Source organism: Delphinapterus leucas, chromosome 4 (assembly GCF_059928025.1).
Source record: "Delphinapterus leucas isolate spDelLeu-1000000601 "Yukka" chromosome 4, BTC_Dleu_Yukka2, whole genome shotgun sequence".
NCBI lineage: Eukaryota > Metazoa > Chordata > Mammalia > Artiodactyla > Monodontidae > Delphinapterus > Delphinapterus leucas.
Window position 1 is genome coordinate 56,299,369 of NC_143132.1, and position 15,971 is coordinate 56,315,339.

The following is a 15,971-nucleotide window of genomic DNA, read 5'->3' on the forward strand; positions in this document are numbered from 1 at the left end:
GTTATAATGCCTTTAACATTCTACTCTTTTTCCTATAAAAGCTCAATATTTCAAATGCATTTATTTAATAATAATTCGTTAAGTGCCAACTATGTGTTAGATTTAAGATCGGGTGATATAAATACAGCCCCTACCCTTGAGAAGTTTACTCTGGGGAACTACTGAGTCGTTAAATAGCAGTTACGATTTTGGAGTAAGGTCAACTTGATTCGAATTCTGGATTCTAAAAGTATTAGTTCTATTTCTGTAGGCAAATTATTGGCCTCCTTGAGTCTCAGTTTTCTGAATGACTCCTTTTCCTTCTTTGGGACTAGATGTGACTTATTTAAAACCACATAATGATAGAAGATCCCTTCTAGTACTGACTCTTTTTGGCCCTTCTCTCTGTCTTTATAAAAGTTGGATTTCCCTTCATACTTTGTAGGTTTATTTATTTATTTATTGGTTGTGTTGGGTCTTTGTTGCTGTGCACGGGCTTTCTTTAGTTGTAGCTCGTGGGCTCTAGAGCACAGGCTCAGTAATTGTGGCACGCGGGCTTAGTTGCTCTTTGGCATGTGGGATCTTCCCAGACCAGGGCTCGAACCTGTGTCCCCTGCATTGGCAGGCAGATTCTTAACCACTGCGCCACCAGGGAAGTCCCATTCATACATCCTATAATACCCATCTTCCCTACCATACTCTGAGCTATATAAGGGCAAGGACCACAACTATTTTTTTTCATCAGGGTTCAGTTAGCTGCTAACAGCACCGGCACATAGAGTCCACTAATAGATATAAGCCATTCTTATTCTTTTTACCCTGGTTTCCAGGATTAAGCTTGAACAGACCCATTTACTCTGTCCCTTCCTGCTTGAGTCAGGTACTCTCCCTCATGTGTCCCATCTGTAATGTTGTCTTTCATTTGTCATATCCCCAACCACAATGTCAGCATGGGCAGTGTTTCCAATCAGTTTAACCCATCAGAGACGAAAAGGATCTGGTTCCTTGAAGGATCAACACACACTGAATGAACAAATACAAGACTAATTGCAATGACTTTATTTTAGTGGCTTTTCAGGCCCTTAAAAAGGTTCTTTTCGGATGGAGTTGTGTCACTCAGGCAACCATCTTCACTATGGAGTCCTAATCACTATGATACTGTTTTTTAGGTCACAAAGATTAATTCAAATGATCTCTTCTATTCCTTCATATTAGATTACATGGTCTGAAAGTACACCCCTCTTTCTCTAGTACCTAGAGGCAAACCTGAAATTGTAAATACAAATCAAGAGAAGTTTCTAGCTATATACACTGATTTTGAGGTCAAGAAAGATAGTGTCTTTGTGCAGTAAAATAAGAAAAAATAGAATGAATAGAACTTTTTTTTTTAATAAATTTATTTGTTTATTTTTGGCTGCGTTTGGTCTTCATTGCTGTGCACATGTGTCCTCTAGTTGCAGCGAGTGGGGGCTACTCTTTGTTGTGGTGCGCGGGCTTCTCATTGCTGTGGCTTGTCTTGTTGCAGAGCACAGACTCTAGGCACGCGGCCTTCAGTAGTTGTGGCACGAGGGCTCAGTAGTGTGGCTCACGGGCTGTAAAGCGCAGGCTCAGTAGTTGTGGCACACGGGCTTAGTTGCTCCGCGGCATGTGGGATCTTCCCAGACCAGGGATCGAACCCGCGTCCGCTGCATCGGCAGGCGGATTCTTAACCACTGCGCCACCAGGGAAGTCCCAATAGAACTTTTAATGAAGAAAGAATGACAGGGCTTCCCTGGTGGCGCAGTGGTTGAGAGTCCGCCTGCCGATGCAGGGGACACGGGTTCGTGCCCAGGTCTGGGAAGATCCCACATGCCACGGAGCGGCTAGGCCCGTGAGCCATGGCCACTGAGCCTGCGCGTCCGGAGCCTTGCTCTGCAACGGGAGAGGCCACAACAGTGAGAGGCCCACGTACCGAAAAAAAAAAAGAAAGAAAGAAAGAATGACAGACTGAAATAGTAGAAAATAAATAACATATAGCCAGAGTTGGTTTTCTTTGGGTTACTGAATTAGACTCCTTCTTAGTTATTTCACAAAGACTGATGATATGTTTTTTTATCCTGTGCTTGTCTCTAGGCAAGAAGTTTTTACATTAGCAGACAATTCATTCATGATGCTTTTAGAAGACAGACCTCGTATCACTTTGCCCCAAGTCTACTTTGCCCTGAGAGCACAACAAACCACCCTACTGGGAAGGCTTCCAAGTGACATTTGATGTTTCTGGTCTAGTCTCCCTGCTGGTTTGGGTTCCCTCTAAAATAGACTGATGATTGGAAGCTGTGTCATTACCCATCAATAGCCTGAGTTCAAGTTAGCCTCACCTTAGTCCTACAAAATATATTGCAGATCACACTCATACCTGTAGAGTTCTAACTGTAAGCAATAAATGCGTAAAAGACGAAAATAAGTGCTTACTTGGAACCATAGACTGTCCCTTCCCTACCCTTCTTTCATCCTCTCAGAGCAGAGGACAAATTATAGATAGCTAGGTTAAAAACATAGGTATGAAATAGAAGCATTTGGAGAGAGTGCAATAACTAGAAACAATTTGTTTCGTTGGAGGATTAGATATAAATATTAATGGAAAAGAAGAGCAAAGTAGTTTGGAGACTGTGGCTGGGACAAAAGTAACAATGACATGGGCTGGCTTTTCTCCCACTTTGATCCTGAGGTGATCCTAGAGGTGGTGGGAATCCTGCTAGCTTGCTGAGGAGCAGAGCTACTGCCTTTCACGGTAGCATAAATTTACTCTGCGCAGACAGAAGAGAAGGAAGAATCTAGGAACTCCTTGTTCTAGAGTCCTTCCATCTGGCAGATGCCATACCAACTCTGATCTTCCAGACACAAACCCAAGATAAAATTATGAAAGAAAGAAAGAAAGAGCTATTAAGGAAGAAATTTAACAATATTTAATAAGAGACCTGGAAGAGGGAAAAAATACAGAGCAGAAAATGTTTTGAAGAAATAATGACTGAAAAGAAAGAAATAATGACTGAGAACTCCTCAGAAATAGAGAAAGTGGGGGCTTCCCTGGTGGCGCAGTGGTTGAGAATCTGCCTGCCAGTGCAGGGAACACGGGTTCGAGCCCTGGTCTGGGAACATCCCACATGCCACAGAGCAACTGGGCCCATAAGCCACAGTTACTGAGCCTGCGCGTCTGGAGCCTTGCTCCACAACAAGAGAGGCCGCGATAGTAAGAGGCCCGTGCACCGCGATGAAGAGTGGCCCCCGCTTGCCACAACTAGAGAAAGCCCTCGCACAGAAACGAAGACCCAACACAGCCATAAATAAATAATAATTAATTTTTTAAAAAAAGAAATAGAGAAAGCAATTGTTATGAGGAAAATTCTAGCTTTAAAAATATTGATCAGGGAATTCCCTGGCAGTCCAATGGTTAGGACTTGGCACTTTCACTACCATGGCCAGGTTCAATTCCTGGTAAAAGAGATGATGTTGGCCCAGCAAACAAAGGAATGGCGTTTGTGCATGCCCAGGTTATAAAAATATAATAATAATAATATTGATCAGAAAACAGAAGGACTGAATATAAATGAGCCAATAATTTAACTCAAGGAAAATTACAACTCAAGCTACAAAAAGAACCATTGAATAGATTCAAAGAACCATACAGGAAGGAAAAAATAAAGATAATAACAGAAATTAAGGAAATAGAAAATAAAACAGCAAGTCAGAGAGTGATCAAAACCAGAAATCAGCTATAGTGGACTTGGACGTGAGTTGCCCGGATTCCCCTTCAGTGAAAGAGACTGTTGTCAGGAGACAGTCTCCAGCTGTCAGCCCCTGGAAGAGGACCTTAGCTGCAGACAAATGCCCTTTCCCAAGGTCATACCTTCCCTGTGCAGCCCATAACCTGATTTGGCTAGGGTATAAGGCAGAAACATTTAACTTAAGGTGGGCCAACCCTGACATTTTAGCTCCAGAACTTCCCCTAGAGGTTAGTCAAGCCTTTGATTCCTGCTTGCATCACTTTCTGATTTCTCCCTCTCCCCAATCCCACTTTCTTCCCTTTCCTTCTATTGGTGTTGGTCCTAAGGTGCTCCCCAATATCCTGTACCCTAACCTCTGTCTCAGAGTCTACTTCCTGAAGAACCCTACCAGAGCACTGGTCTTTGGAAAGATTAATAACATGAATAAATCTCTACCAAGACTGAAAAAGAAAACAAGAGAAAAATCAAATAAACAAAATATACAATCTAAAAGAGACATTAACTACTGACAGAGCAGACAAAAAAATATGGTGATAACTTTGAAAACCTGCAAGAAACAAAATTCTGCAAAAACATAAGATGAAATAACTAGCATAAAAATAAATAGGGGGCTTCCCTGGTGGCGCAGTGGTTGAGAGTCCGCCTGCCGATGCAGGGGACACGGGTTCGTGCCCCAGTCTGGGAAGATCCCACATGCCACGGAGCAGCTGGGCCCGTGAGCCATGGCCACTGAGCCTGAGCGTCCGGAACCTGTGCTCCGCAACAGAAGAGGCCACAGCAGTGAAAGGCTCGCATATTGCAAACAAACAAACAAACAAACAAATAAATAAATAGAAAACTTGAATAAACCAATAATGATGTAAGAAATTGAAATGATCACCTACTTCCCTCAATACAAATCCTGCCTAGATGTTTTTACATGTGAATACCACAAGCTTTCAAGTACTAAATAATTCCGTGATTATACAACTTCTTCCAAAAAACAGAAAGGAGATAACATTTCCAAACTCTGTTAATGAAACCAGTATAATCTATATTATAAAGCCAGGTAGGTTGGTATGTAAAAAATATGATCAAGCTAATCACTCATGTAATGCAACAAGTTTAAATAAAATATGAGCGAATCGAATCCAAGTGTCTTTTAACACATTATGATAATATTAATTGGTTACAGCACATAATCAAAAGTTAAATATGAAAACACTTTTTAATTAAAAAATAAATAAATTTTTTAAACATTTTTAATCCATGAGGCCATAATGGTACTCAAAAAGGAAAGAGGAAAAGGAAAGTTCTTCTTTACAGTAGAATGTCCGCTAAAAATTGAATAAAGACTGATAAGATTTTGCAACCTTCAGTGTAATAATTGATTCAGACATGGATGACCACTGGATGCTAAAATTCATTAGGTGAAGATTTGTTGGGAAGACATGAGATAGTCACACAATGTCAAAGTATCACCTTAAAGAGTAGTTACAAATTCCAAAGTGAAATCTGCATCTAGACCTTGGAGAAATCTGGTGGTCATCACTTTAATAAAGTGATAACATTTTTAATGTTAATGATGAGACAAACTGAATTGTGTATCTTCTCACACAATGGAATATAAAATCCTCAATCTCATGCGTGAAGTATTCTTGCCAAAAATGTTTTATCTGAATCTAATCAAGCTTCCAGTCTTAATTTCTAATTTACAGGAAATATAGAAAATTAATCAAAGAACACTATAAGGAGACAAACAACTAGAATGTGGTATATTGTACAAGAAAACTGACCTTTTCTCTTCAAAAGGTCAATATTAAAAAAAAATCTTTTTTCGTTAAAAGGAACTAAAAAGGTATTACAATCAAATAGAATGCCTAAGACTCTATTGAATCCTGGATTTTTCAAAGAAAACTACAAAACATATTTTGGGGACAATTAAGCATATTTGAATATGAACTAGACATTAAATGCTATTATGGAATGGCTGTATATTTCTTAGGTTTTATAATGATATTGTGATTACATAGAAGAATGTCCTTATTCTTAGAAGATGCATGCTGAAGTATTTAGGGACCAAGAATGTGTCTGCTTACTCTTGTGTCTGCTTATCTGGCAGGGTAACCAATCAACAACAAATAGAAAAAGAGGTTTATCAAATATGGCCAAAATGTTAACAAGTGGTAAATTATTTCTATTCTTTCAACTTTTCTTCTGTGCAAAGTTTTTCAAATAAAACATATAAAATATAATCATAAAATGAATCATGATAAGTTAGCAGTATAAAAAACACAAGTGTGTTACTACATTTGAAACTGATCAGTTTTATTTTACCACACTAATTAACTAAGGGGGAAAAGTAATTTCTTCCACCAATGTTTTATAGTTTTCTGTGTACAAGTCTTGTACCTTCTTAGTTAAGGTTATTCTTTAGTATTTTATGCTATTTTTGATGCTATTGTAAATGGAATCATTTTCTTAATTTCCTTTTCAGATCATCACTGCTAGTATAAAGAAATACAACTGATTTTTGTGTTGATTTTTATATTCTGCAAATATAATTAGCTCAAATAGTTTTGTGGGGGGGGGTTGGTTTCGGTTTTTTTGGCCGCACCACACGGCCTGTGGGATCTTAGTTCCCCAACCAGGGATCGAACCCGTGCCCCTACCGTGGAAGTGTGGAGTCTTAACCACTGGACCACCAGGGAAATCCTATAATTAGCTCTAATAGTTTTTTGATGGATGATTTAGAGTTTTCTATATGTAACATCATGTCATGTGTGTATAGACATAACTTTATTTCTGCCTTTTGAAGTAAGATTATGTTTCTTTCTTTTTTTCTTGCCTAACTTCTCTGGCTAGAACCTCTAGTACCATGTTGAAAAGAAGTGGTAAAAATGGGTATTCTTGTTCCTGACTTTAGGGAAAAAACTTTCAGCTTTTCACCACTGAGAATGATGTTAGTTGTGGGCTTTACATATATGACCTTTATCATGTTGAGGAAGTTCCCTTCTACTCCTCAATTATTCAATGTTTTCATCATGAAATGGTGCTAGATTTTCTTAAATGTTTCTTCTGAAACAATTATGTGTTTTTTTCCTTCTTTCTATTAATGGGTATATAACACTGATTTTCATGTTGAACCACTCTTGTGTCACAGGGATAAATCCCACTTGGTAATAGTGTATAATTCTTTTAATATGTCATTGAATTCAGCTTCTTTTTAGTATTTTTGTTCAGGATTTTGGTATCTATACTCACAAGGTACATTGGTCTATCATTTTCTTATAGTGTCTTTGGTTCTGGTATGAGGGTAATGCTTGCCTCCTAGAACAAGTTAGAAAGAGTTTGAGAAAGACTGGTATTAATTCTTCTTTAAATGTTGGATAGAATTCAGCAGTAAAGCCATCTGGTCCTGAGCTTTTCTTTGTTGGGAGGTTTTGATTACTGATTCAGTCTCCTTGTTATTGATTTATTCTGTTTTTCTTGAGTCGGTTTTGGTAGTTTATGGGTTTCTATGAATTCTTCCATTTCATCCAACTTATACGATTTCTTGGTATACAGCTATTCACAATATTTTATTAATTATCCTTTTTATTTATGTAAAATTGACAATGCCTGCCTTTCATTTCCAATTTTAGTATTTGAGTTTGTTTTGTTTTGTTTTTTAATCTAGCTAAAGGTTTCTCAATTTTCTTGATATTTTCAAAGAACTTCTGGTTTCATTAATTCCATTGTTTTTCTATTATTGACTTCATTTATATCTGCTCTAATCCTTATTATTTCCTCCATCTCCTAACTTTAGGTTTAGTTCTTTTTCTGGTTTGTTAAGGTATACAGCTAGGTTATTGATTTGAGATCTTTCTTCTTTTTAAATGTAGACACTTACTGTAAAAATTTACCCATGAGCACTGCTTTCACTACATCCATGAGTTTTGGTATGTTGCATTTTCATTCTCATTAATCTCTAAGTATTTTCTAATTTCCCTTGTGATTTATTCTTTGATCCACTGGTTATTTTATTTTATTTTTTTTAAGATTTATTTTTTATTTATTTATTTTTTGGCTGCATCGAGTCTTAGTTGTGGCACGCAGGATCTTTGTTGAGGCTTGCGGGATCTTTAATTGAGGCACGTAGGCTTCTCTCTCATTGCGGTGCGCGGGTGTCTCTCTAGCTGTGGCGTGCAGGTTTTCTCTCTCTAGCTGTGGAGTGGAGGCTCCAGGGCATGTGGGCTCTGTAGCTGTGGTACATGGGTTCCAGATCGTGTGGGCTCTGTAGTTTGTGCCATGCAGGCTTTCTAGTTGAGGCACATGAGCTCAGTAGTTGTGGCACGTGGGCTTAGTTTCCCTGTGGCTTGTGGGATCTTAGTTCCCTGACCAGGGATCGAACCTGCGTCCCCTGCATTGTAAGGCAGACGCTTTACCGCTGGACCACCAGGGAAGTCCCTCCATTGGTTATTTTAAATTGTATTGTTTAATTTCCACATAGATGTGAGTTTTCTAGCTTTCCTTCTGTTATTTCTTCTTATATTATTGATTTCATTTGTATCTGCTCTATTTCCTTCTATTATTGATTCTATTGATTTCTTCATTCCATTTTGGTCAGGAAAAATACGCTGCATGATTCCAATTTTTTAAAACTTACTGAGACTTGTTTTGTGGCCTAATATATTGATTATCCTGGAAAATGTTTCAGGTATACTAGAGAAGAATGTGTATTCTGTTGTTTTGGGGTATTCTACAGATATCTGTTAGGTCTAACTGGTTTATAGTATTATTTAAGTTTCCTATTTCCTTACTGAACTTCTGCTATCTATATATTATGGAAAGTGGGGTATTGAAATTTCCAAATACTGTGGAGCTGTCTATTTACTCTTTCAATTCTGTTTGAGTCGTATGTTCCTGGGCTCGTGTTTGGTACAGATATAATTGTTATATCTTCTTGATGAACTGACCCTTCCATTAATATATGATTACTTATTGTCTCTTGGAAGTTCAGATATACAGTTTTTACTTTCTACATTTCTTTTTTGAATATAATGAGCATGTAATCATTTTATAATAGAAAAAAAAAGAGTAAGGTAAAGGGAGTAATATGTTCTCACTCAGAATGTAGGACCCATAGTGGGAAAATACCTCAATATAATAAAGGCCAAATATGACAAACCCACAGCTAACATCATACTCAACAGTGAAAACCTGAAAGCATTTCCTCTAAGATGAGGAACAAGACAAGAATGTCCACTCTCACCACTTTTATTCAACATAGTTTTGGAAGTCCTCGCCATGGCAATCAGAGAAGAAAAAGAAATTCGAACTGGAAAAGAAGAAGTAAAACTGTCACTCTTTGCAGATGACATGATGCTATACATAGAAAATCCTAAAGACACTACCAGAAAACTACTAGAGCTCATCAATGAATTTGGTAAAGTTGCAGGATACAAAATTAATATACAGAAATCTATAGCATTTCTATATACTAACAATGAACTATCAGAAAGAGAAATTAAGGAAACAATCCCACTTACCATCACATCAAAAAGAATAAAAATACCTAGGAATAAACATACCTAAGGAGGTAAAAAACGTGTACCCCAAAAACTATAAGACACTGATGAAAGAAACTGAAGACAACACAAACAGATGGAAAGGTATACCATGTTCTTGGATTGAAAGAATCAATATCATTAAAATGACCATACTACCCAAGGCAATCTACAGATTCAATGCATTCCCTATCAAATTACCAATGGCATTTTTCATAGAACTAGAACAAAAAATTTTGAAATTTGTATGGAAACACAAAAGGAAACACTTCAGACTACACTACAATGCTATAGTAATCAAAACAGTATGGTACTGGCACAAAAGCAGACACATAGATCAATGGAACAGGATAGGAAGCCCAGAAATAAACCCACACACTTTTGGTCAATTAATCTATGGCAAATGAGGCAAAAATATACAATGGAGAAAAGACAGCCTCCTGAACAAGTGGTGCTGGAAAAGCTGGACAGCTACATGTAAACAAATAAAATTAAAACATCTTCTAACACCATATAGAAAAATAAACTCAAAATGGATTAAAGACCTAAATGTAAGAACAGATACTATAAAATTCTTAGAAGAAAACATAGGTAGAACACTCTGACATAAATCACAGCAACATTTCATTGGATCCATCTCTTAGAGTAATGGAAACAAAAGCAAAAAAAAAGGGGGGGGAACCTAATTAAACTTAAAAGCTTTTGCACAACAAAGGAAACCATAAACAAAACTAAAGGACAAGCTACAGAATGGGAGAAAATATTTGCAAATGATAGGACTGGCAAGAGATTAATTTCCAAAATATACAAACAGCTCATACACCTCAATATCAAAAAAACAAACAACCCAATCAAAAAAATGAGCAGAAGACCTAAGCAGACACTTCTCCAAAGAAGACACACAGATGGCCAAAAGGCACATGAAAAGATGCTCAACCTCACTAATTATTAGAGAGATACAAATTAAAACTACAATGAGGTACCAACTTACACTGGTCAGAATGACCATCAGCAAAAAGTATACAAATATGGAATTCCCTGGTGATCCAGTGGTTAGGACTCAGCGATTTCATTACCGGGGCCAGGGTTCAATCCCTACTCAGGGAACTAAGATCCCACAAGCTGCATGGCATGGAAAAAAAAAAAAAAGTTTACAAATAATAAATGCTGGAGAGGGTATGGAGAAAAGGGAACCCTCCTACACTGTTGCTGGGAATGTAAATGGCTACAACCACTATGGAGAACAGTATGGAGGTTCCTTACAAAACTAAAAATAGAGTTGCCATGTGATCCAACAAACCTACTCCTGGGCATATATCCAGAAAAGACAAAAACTCTAGTTGGAAAAGATACACACACCCCAGTGTTCACAGCAGCACTATTTACAATAGCCAAGATGTGGAAGCAACCTAAATGTCCACCGACAGAGTAACAGATAAAGAAAATGTGGCATATATATTATATATATATAATATACACACACACACACACACACACACACACAATGGAATACTACTCAACCATAAAAAAGAAAGAAATAATGCTATTTGCAGGAACATGGATGGACCTAGAGATTATCATACTAAATTAAGTATACTAGACAAAGACAAATATCATATCACTTATATGTGGCATCTAAAAAATGACACAAATGAACTTATTTACAAAACAGAAATAGACTCACAGACATAGAAAACAAGCATGGCTACTGCTGGAGCATAAGGGGTGACTCAAATTCTGTTTGGAGGCATCTTTGAGCTTGCTGAGTAGACATCATAAGCAAAGCTCACCCTCCTGAGTTGAAGAAATTTATGGACAAGAAGTTATCATAAAAATTAAATGGTGGCAGACATGTCCAAGGAATACTGTAGGGATTCAATCCCTTTATGAATTTTGTGATAGATGAATGTGTGGAGATGGCAACTAGTGAGCAACAGAACAATACTGGAATGGTGGTAATACGAGGAAATAGTATCATCATGTTAGAAGCCTTGGAACAAGTATGAACAATGGCTGTGTTCACCAGAGAAATCAACTGCTTCTATGTGTCCCCTCTCCACATTTTATTATGATAAAATCTGAGTCATGTACATTTTCTTACTGAACTTTTTTGCTAAATAAACTTTTGTAATAGTCAAAAACAAACAAACAAACAAAAAAGAAAACAAGCTTATCGTTGCCAAAGGGGAAGGGGGGTAGAGATAAATTGGGAATTTGGGATTAACAATTACACACTACTATATATAAAATACATAAACAACAAGGACCTACTGTATAGCACAGGGAACTATATTTAATATCTTGTAAAAATGTACAGTGGAAAAGAATCTGAAAAAGTATATGTATGTATATGTATACCTATAACTGAATCACTTTGCTGTATACCTGAAATACTATAAATCAACTATACTTAAAAAAAAAAAGGAGGGGGCTTCCCTGGTGGCACAGTGGTTAAGAATCCACCTGCCAGTGCAGGGGACATGGGTTCAAGCCCTGGTCCGGGAAGATCCCACACACCGTGGAGCAACTAAGCCCATGCACCACAACTACTGAGCCTGTGCTCTAGAGCCCGTGATCCACAACTACTGAGCCCGTGCGCCACAACTACTGAAGCCCAAGCACCCTAGAGCCCATGCTCTGCAACGAGAAGCCACCACAATGAGAAGCCCTCGCACCACAACGAAGAGTAGCCCCTGCTCCCCACAACTAGAGAAAGCCTGCGTGCAGCAACGAAGACCGAACACAGCCAAAAATAAATAATTTTTTTTTTTTAAGTAGGACCTTTTGCAAAACAACTGGTTTAGACTCTTCAAAAAAAAATTGTAATTGGGAATTCCCTGGTGGTCCAGTGGTTAGGTTTCCCTTCTTTCACTGCCCAGGGCACAGTTTCAATCCCTGATAGGGGAACTAAGATCCCACAAGCCACAAGGCAGGGCCAAAAAAAAAGTAATGAAGAAAGTAATGGGGGAATTGATCCTGAAAAAGTTTTAATAACCAAATATAATGTGTAAACATTGACTGGATTTTGTTTAGAAACATTTTGAACAAGTGTGAAATTTTGAAAAACTCTGGTTTTGATCTCTACAACTTTTAAATAATTTAGTAAAAATATTATATATGCTGTAATATATATCAACTTTAGAAAAATATAACACACTAAATTTAGGTAGAGGGAATATAGGTATTCATTGTATTGTTTTTTTCAGTTCTTCAGTGTGTTTTGTTTTTTGTTTGTTTGTTTGTTTTGCGGTACGCGGGCCTCTCACTGTTGTGGCCTCTCCCGTTGCGGAGCACAGGCTCCGAACGCGCAGGCTCAGCGGCCATGGCTCACGGGCCCAGCCGCTCCGCGGCATGTGGGATCTTCCCAGACAGGGGCACGAACCCGTGTCCCCTGCATCGGCAGGCGGACTCTCAACCACTGCGCCAACAGGGAAGCCCTGTTTTGTTTTTTATAAATTTATTTATTTATTTTTGGCTGTGTTGGGCCTTTGTTGCTGCGCGGGCTTTCTCTAGTTGCGGAGGGGCTACTCTTCGTTGTGGTGCGCGGGCTTCTCATTGTGGTAGCTTCTCTTTGTTTCAGAAAATGGGCTCTAGAGCGAAGGCTCAGTAGTTGTGGTGCACAGGCTTAGTTGCTCCACAGCATGTGGGATCTTCCCCAACTAGGGCTCAAACCCGTGTCCCCTGCTTTGGCAGGCAGATTCTTAACCACCGCACCACCAGAAAAGTCCCTTCAGTGTGCTTTAATGTTTTTCTAATGAAGGTCTGGAGAAGAAAGGGGAAATTTATGGCTTCTCGTCGGGAAACATGCAAGCAAGAAAAGAGTGAAGCGATATTTAAAGTACCTAAAGGAAAAAAAAAAACTTAGAACTTTGTTTGGCAAAATTTTCCTTCAAAAGTGAAGAAATAATTTCTCAGACAAAAACTGAGGGCATTGGTCACCAGTAGATCTGTCTCGCAATAAATGTTAGAAAATTTTCAGAGGAGGGTGAGGAAAGTGATTGGAAGGGCTGGAGAAGTTTCCCGAGGGGCGGCGGCAAGAGGCTGCTGTCACTGGATCTTACCCACTTCTTTTGTCACCGCGGGACCGTCGCGAAGTCCATACGCTTCCGCAAGACCCGAGCACTCTCACTACCTGCGCAGCCAAGTCGGCGTGCGCCGCCCAGTAATTCCGACCGGAACCGCAACGGGAGCCGTGCAGGTTCCGGAGAGGTGGTGCGCCCCACTCCGGACGTAAAGCGGGGTGGACCACGGCTCATTCACGCCTGGGGCTCCGCCCACAGACACATCTCAGGTGCAAACCCCGCCCAGCCAGGGATCTTTTGAAGGATCATTTGCGCAGAAAGCTGGCTCTGCTGGGATGCTTGGACTTGGGAGAGGCTGTAAAGGCCCCTAATCCGGTTGGGGTTTCAGGGAGGATCGGGAGCTGAGTACTTCAAGAGTTATCTAGGCAAAAGGGGACGGGAAGAGCCTTCTGGGCAGAAATTGTACGGAGAAAGGTCTTGAGGTAGAGAAAATGGAGGCTAGACTTGTAGGCAGAGGCAGATTTATAGTGAAGCTAATGAAGCTTAAGTTTCAGAACCTGTCATTTGCACTACCCCTTTCAAGCCTCGGTACCTAATTTTTGCATTATTTTTCTCGAGGGCCTCCCGAATTGTGTAAGGTTTAGACCCCACAAAACTTGACTCCACATAGGGAGCCAGTGGAAAAGAGGGACATGATCAGATAATTGTTTATAAAAATGATCATCTGATAGCCTATGATCGGAGTAGGTAGGAGTAAGGCGAGGAGATCAGATGAGAGAAGGTAATGGTCTGGATTAGTGTGGTGGCAGTGAAGATGGAGAGGAGAGAATGGATTCCACTTACAGTTAAGAGAGAGTAGTGCAGGACTTTGACTGATTGGACCTATCTAAAACAGTACCATGGGCTTCCCTGGTGGCGCAGTGGTTGAGAGTCCACCTGCTGATGCAGGGGACACGGGTTCGTGCTCCGATCCGGGAAGATCCCACATGCCGCGGAGCGGCTGGGCCCGTGGGCCATGGCCGCTGAGCCTGCGCGTCCGGAGCCTGTGCTCTGCAACGGGAGAGGCCACAACAGTGAGAGGCCCGCGTGCCGCAAAATAAATAAATAAATAAATAAATAAATAAACAGACAGTACCATACTACACCACCAGTTAATAGCTGTCCTTTTGCGCTGTTTTATACTTTTGACTTATTACCACCTGATATGTATTTTATTTTCTTTTAGTCTGCTAAATAATTTTCAAAAGGTTGAAAACATATCTCTTATAAAAAATAAAATGAACACATGACAAAGATTTTATTCATCATAATAAACTACTCATCCATTATTATCTTAAATAATGAGGGAACCAGTAAGATGGTAGGTAAGACTTGTTCAAATGAGAATTTGAGTTTCAGAGATTTAGATTATCAGCCAAAGGAATACTGAAATGAATTTGCTAATAGTTGCAAAAATACTAATATCCTATGAAGCAAAAAACTGTAATTCTGGGAGTTATTTCTTCGACCAGATGGAAATGGATTCCATCTCTACTAGACAAAATCCATTTGCGTTACTAGGAATAGGAAGTATTTGCATTGTTCTCAGACAAGAATTATTTGCATTGCTATCAGTTTTCTACAAGTTAGCCTCTACCCCTACAAAGTTGTATGATAGCTTAGTCAATATAAAGGCAATCAAAGGTATACCCCAGCACTACAATGAAAGATGACCCAGTAATCCTCTTCTGCCCATTTACAAGTTCTGGACAATTTTTCTGGACATGTCTACCCCTACTAGAATGTAAGATTTAAAAGAACAAGGATTTTTTTAAATTCATTGTTGAGTTATGAGCACTTAAAACTCTATATGGTACATAGCTCTCAATAAATATATATTGAATGAGTGAGTGAAAGATGAGAAAGTAGGGATATGAGTGTAAACAATTTCTTCAAGAAGTTTGTTACAAGGACCTAGCAATTGTTAGGTGGAAGGAGGTATATGTATAGAGAAAGGCCTTTTTTTAAAAAGTTCAAAGACATTTAAATCCAGATAAGGACCCAATGAAGAGAGAGTGAATACACCAGAGAGGAGGTATCTTTTTCAAAGGCTTTCACCAAATATGGAGTGTCAGGACCAGAGCCACAATCTTCCTGGGAAGGGCCCCTTCCCACTCCAAGCCTCTAAAAATTGGGGGAGCAAGAGAGAGAGGGTTGGACTAGATCAACTATTCTCAACTGTTTTGGTCTTGGAACTCCTTCACACTCTTAAAAATTATTGAGATTTTGCTTGTCTATCAATATTTGCCAGATTAGACATTAAAACTGAGTAACTTTTAAAAATATTTTTTCACTAAAAATAATAAACCCATTACATGTTAACATAAATATCTTTATGGAAAATAATATATTTTCATAAAGAAATTTAGTCAGAAGAATAACATTGTTTTACAAATCTCTTGCAAATTAATGTCTGGCTTAATAAACCTGGATTCTTTAAAAAAAAAATCTTCAGAAAGAATACGATATAGGTCAGAAACTCAGCTCTAAAGAAGAGTTCTAGAGAAGAAGTAAAAGGAGATAAAATCTTTTATTTTTCTTATTCCTAATTGATCTAACATATGTTTGTTCAAAATAAATAAATGGATAAATAAAATGAATGACAGCAATGTTATAAGGGAGAAGTAGGAGTTGGAAAT

The 15,971-nt window shown here is 38.7% G+C and overlaps 1 pseudogene; it reads left to right on the forward strand.

The window, feature by feature from the left end:
* Nucleotides 1–11,052: 11,052 nt before the first annotated feature.
* On the forward strand, nt 11,053–15,015 carry LOC111168581 (small nuclear ribonucleoprotein G pseudogene; annotated as a pseudogene).
* Nucleotides 15,016–15,971: the final 956 nt, after the last annotated feature.